The 5,489-nt window shown below is 47.1% G+C and overlaps 1 pseudogene; it reads right to left on the bottom strand.

Moving 5' to 3' along the window:
- Window positions 1-908: 908 nt before the first annotated feature.
- On the bottom strand, window positions 909-3,606 carry LOC117150136 (annotated as a pseudogene).
- Window positions 3,607-5,489: the final 1,883 nt, after the last annotated feature.

The following is a 5,489-nucleotide window of genomic DNA, read 5'->3' as shown; positions in this document are numbered from 1 at the left end:
TGATCTAGACAGCTTTCAAATATGGAGCAGTGATAACGTATTAAACTTATAGTTATGACCTTTTATCGTGTCAACCCAATACGCACGTCAACCCGATACGTGGGTGGACAGAATAACATATTTCGACTATTGTCAATAGGGCCAGGGGTGTGCTTGGTTTTATAAGGTGGTCTAAGGTGGTCTAAGGAATTTTATGTTCCTTACTTGAATAAAACCTTATTTATTACGTTAGTACGTCCGATTCTCGAGTACCGATCACCTGTTTGGAGTCCACAATACGCAGTCCACTCGGACCGCATTGAATCGGTCTAAAAAAACTTCTTACTTTTTGACTTACGGCGCCTAAATTGTGATGCAAACCGTATATTTTCTCCTTATTCCAGTAGACTACTTTTAATTAATTTACCTTCCCTAGCTAACCGTAGAACGATGCTTGGAACAGTCTTTACTTGTAAGTTAATTCGTGGTGAGGTTGAGAGTGCCGACTTGGTTAGTCGGCTTAACTTCTCTGTTTCAAGTAGACTCACTAGAAACTATATACCCCTTATCTTAAATCATTGTAGATCTAACTATGAGTTGCGTGACCCTATCAGAGTATTATGTTCTGACTATAATAGACTTTATCCTATTATCTGTAATCTTGACTCTAATATTTATTAAAGTTACTTTACATTATATTCATTTCCTCGTTTCTGTTCTCTTTTCTATATCGCGTCTATAATAATAGAGCCGGGAGGTGTGGCCGTGGGTCCCGAGCTAAAAAAAAAAAAAAAAGTAAGTAAAAAATACTTCGAATACCGACAAAAAACGAGAAAAAAGTTGCGAAAACCCGAGCAAATTGTCGATTCAAAAGGTGAAGCTAAACATTTAAAACACGAAAAACTGAATGTTTCTACAAATCTACAAATCTACAACAACTGCAGTAATCAGTAGTTCTAGCGAAAAATTTGCTACTAGATTGTCTGATGCGCAAAAACTGAAACGAAAGAATCTCTGACGAAAAAATCTGACGAAAGAGAGGAAGAGGAAGACGAATTTAACACCCAACCATAGGTCTAAACAAGCTGTCAGAGACGCGAAGCTAGAACCATATTCAGCAACAAATAGTAATTCAAACTAAAACAATAGGTTTGCCATGCTAGACATGGAATTGGACGAAACCAGTGATGTTATAGAAACTCAATAAGTTCGTAATGATGCCGCTCCGAATATTTCTAATGATGACTGTGTACCAAATGAGACATCCAACAGCCCACAACAGTATACTGATAAGCAGAATTCTTATGAACAATCAAAACCACCGCAAATAGTACTAAGCCTTACCAACCTTAATGATTTCTTTGAGCTCATTACGGAGGTCACTAGCCTAGATAATTTAACAGTTAAAGTCAATCAAGGGAAAACCGTGAGAATATTTCCCAAAGAAGCTGATACTTATAGAGCCATTATTAATCTTTTGGATAATTCGGGAATTGAATTCCATACGTAACAAATGAGGGAAGAGAAGCCTCACAGAATAGTCGTTAAGGGCCTCCACCATAGCACCCTAACCAACATAATTATCGCCAACTTTAAAATATATGGCTTTGATGTTCTACAAGTACATAACCCAAGATTCAGGAGTAATAGAGAAGAAAAATATTCTTCATTAATATAAAGATCTGTGCAAAAATTAATGACATACGATATTAACACACTATGCCGAAAGAAAGTGCGAATAGAAAGAAATTTGTCAGGAATTCGGCCACACAGCTAAATACTGTCGTCGTCATCCCAATTGTGCTCTTTGTGGTGAAAATCACTTAACCAAATTAAAGGAAGATAGTTTTATTCTATAGGGAAATAAAAGTTTGAAAGGCATTACATATTTGACCTTGTATCTATTCTGAATTTTACGTACCGCAGTTTCTCTTACCTCACTCTTGGTATCGTCAGACGAACTGATCTGACGCGCAAAGTAGCTTAATTCTTAGTTAAATCGATGTGACCAATTACAATAGCGATACAAATGCATACATTTAATATTTAATGTGCCCGAGTGCCCTCAATCGGTGACAAATTACTTAACTACTTATCGATAGCCAACTTATCCGTTCCGCGACATCCCCTCCCCCTTGAAGCAACAGCATTCACCACACCCAGAACGGCAAACTTCGAAGCGGGACGCAGCACTAATTTGGCTCGGTTGCTAGTCCTCACCGAAGCCCGCCGTGGCACTCCATCTTTCCCGGTGAACACCTCTTCAACGACGCCTCTTTTCCACTTCCTGCGTGGTATGGCCGGATCGCAGATGTATACCAGGTCTCCTCGACGCATGGGCTCAACACGCTGGCACCATTTCTCTCTGCGAACAAGTGTGGGCAAGTACTCGTGCACCCATCGTTTCCAGAACCGATCTCTCATCATCCAAGCGATACGCCACCGTTTCCTTGTTGTGCATCTCTCAAATGCCAATTCATCATCTCCAGGAAGATTTGGCACGTCGGGCATTCCTTTCAACAGGTCGTTCGGTGTCAGTGGAGCCTCCTGCTCCACTGTGATCGGCAAATGCGTGAGCGGGCGGGAATTCACTATGTTCTCCGCTTTGATCAGCAAGTTCTCCAGCACGTGCTCCTTGGGTGCAAGTTCTTCATCGTATGCGCCAAAACCTTCTTCACGCACTGGACCATCCTTTCCCAGACACCTCCCTCAGCTGGGTTTGATGGGCAGTTGAAGATCCATTCTATTCCTTTAGATGACAACTCGCCCTGTATCTTCACTGGGTCAAATACATCTGTGAATCGTCTGGCCTCTTTCACGGGAACTTCTTCGGTGGCAGTGGTGTTCGACTCGGTGGGCTGGTGTTCGACTTGGGCTGGTTCGTCCGCGCGCTTGGGCTTCGCCGCTTCCTCAACTGTGGAAGGTGCTGGCGCCGCCTTTTCGGCATCTCCGTTGGCCTGTTTCTCCTGCTCGGTCGCTGATCCATTTTCGGCGGGCTTCTAATCCTTAGACGCCGGCTCGCTGGTTGCAGTGGCAGTCTCAGCTGGCTTTTTAGCCTCGCCATTTGTAGCCACCGATGGTTCTGCGGTAGCTGCATCCCCAGCTGGTGCAGAATCTGCCTCGGCCGTCGTTGGCGACGTTGTGCCAGAGGTGGGCGACGTAGCCTCTTGCCGAAGGAGATGCTTCGGAAGGACCACTTCTTCTTGACCTTGTCCTTCTTGGACTTGGACTTAATGCTTTCGTCTGCCAGCGGGGTGATATCCTCACCAGCAGCAGCCTCCTTGGGAGAACCCTCCTCGCTCTTGGGCGTTTCAGCGACCGCATCGCCACCCTCAGCGACTGCGGCACTCTTTTCGGTGGTCAGATCTTTGTCGTTCTCAGAATGCTCCTCTGTTTCATTTTTCTCTACCGCCACCGCTTCATCGCCACCCTCTTTAGGCGTGGCAGCGTCTCCGTTCACAGCCGGCGCGTCCGTCTTCTGGTCCACATCGATTTTCTCCACCTTGCCGGCGACCTCATCGCCCTCTCCGACCTTCTTGTGATCGGTGGTGATGTCGATTGAACGCTTGCTCTGAGCTTTACCCATTTTTTCCTGCTGATCATCCTTTAGTCGCTAGTGTAAACTGGCTCGCGGACCCGTACTACTATATTGCGAAGCGTTGACGAGCTTCACATAGTCCGCTGCACAAGGAGAGCAAGCTGCTCCGAATGTCGTGACCTGCATCTCGTAGGTGTCCGGGTTCCGACGATCCTCTCCATTTCTCCACAAGAATCGCTGGGCACATCTGTCCTGTGGCTGTATCAGCACTTGGTGAAACATCTCCTTGATGTCTGCACATACTCCAGATGCTCCTTCCCGGAAGTGGAAGAGCACTGCTGGTAGGGATTTGTAGCGCTGAGGGCCTTTCATCAGCGCCGAGTTCAGTGATATATCGTCCACTTTGGCTGCGGCATCGAAGACTAGACGGATTTTTCCCGGCTTGTTTGGGTTCTCGACCCCGAAATGCGGAAGGTACCATACCTTGCCGCCGTTGGTGTGGGTTATCCCCTGCGGCTCTAGTCGTCGTGCCTATCCCTTCTTGATGTAATCATCCATAATTCCCTTGTATGCCCGCGCGAAGACCTCGTCGCGCTTTATTTTCCGTTCAATGTTGACGAGTCTCTTGAGTGCCATGTTGTAGCTGTCTGGCAGTCTCACCTCGTCTTCTTTCCATTGCAGACCAGTCTGGTATCGTCGGCATACACGTTTCGTCGTGTCCTCCAAAATGCTTAAGGCTCTCACATCGTCACCAGCTGCGACCGGCGGTGCGTGCTTTACTCCAAAATTCTCAGTTTCGAAGTAATCGCTGACCATCTTCTCTAGAAGATTATCATGTGACACGGCTAAAAGGCATGATCTCGATACCGGTGGACTTGCACTCCCTTTTACGTGTCCGTACACCACCCATCCAAGTTTGGTGGCGGCTGCAAATAGTCCTCCTGCTCCAAAGCTTCTGGTCCTCAGTGGAATACCCAAATGAGCGTGATCTAAGCCGATCAAGATCCTTGGCGTTGCATCGAAGTATGGTTTAACGGGTAGGCGTGCATTTTCCATTCTTGCCTATACATCCTCCCGACGCAAGCTTTGCATCGGAAGATTTAGATTCGATACAGCGAACACATTTCGTAGGTCATGTCGCATGGATTTGCCTGTGCCACTTATCTGCAGGCTAACTACCGTTGTGTGCTCTCTGACGGATTTGCCACCAAACCACTGCACGTTGAGCTGTCGACTCTCTCCCTTTAGGTTCAGGCTCTGGATGATGTCGTCGTCAATAAGCGTTACGGACGATCCCTCCACTTGCTTATTCCTCCCGTACAACGTCACGGGCAAAATCCGGAATAGCAGGGGATCTCCATCCGGGTCATCGCAGCTAAGGTTTCGGTGTGGCGATTCCTGGCCATCCTCGGCTTGTCCTGCTTTTAGCGTTGCAGTCGTTGACGTAAAGGGATTACGTCGGCGATGGCTGGTGTCCCTTTGCAGCTCCTGACCTCGAGTGCTAGTATGCTCCTTCGAGCGGCCGCCGTTCGACTGGGGTAGACTGGAATTCCCGACTCTATCGTGGAGCAGGTAGGGATGCCTTCTTTGGCACCCTGCATGACATTGCATTTGGTGCCCTTCTTGCAGAACCGGGCCATGCGTGCACTCTCCAAGCACGCGAAGCAGATCCTATGCTTCCTTGCTAGCTCGATTCTCGCTGTCGGAAGTGCATGATGAAATTCCTCGCAGTCCTTGATCCCATGCTGCCCCTCACATATTGGACAACATTTGTGAGAGTCAGTATCCTTTCCATCCAGACGACTTGTGCTTGCGTGCAATAATCTTCGCTTCGGATCTTTACTTGCAGCATCCGTGACAATGCATATCAATTTAGCGAGCTCGTGTAGCCGTTCGCTAAAATGCACCACTGTTAGATATGGTTCTATCGTAGCCGCATGCTTCGCCCAGTCCAACCTCTTGCTTATAGGCA

Source organism: Drosophila mauritiana, unplaced genomic scaffold, assembly GCF_004382145.1.
Source record: "Drosophila mauritiana strain mau12 unplaced genomic scaffold, ASM438214v1 Y_34, whole genome shotgun sequence".
Taxonomy (NCBI): Eukaryota; Metazoa; Arthropoda; class Insecta; order Diptera; family Drosophilidae; genus Drosophila; species Drosophila mauritiana.
This window is presented reverse-complemented; position numbering and strand designations above follow the sequence as displayed.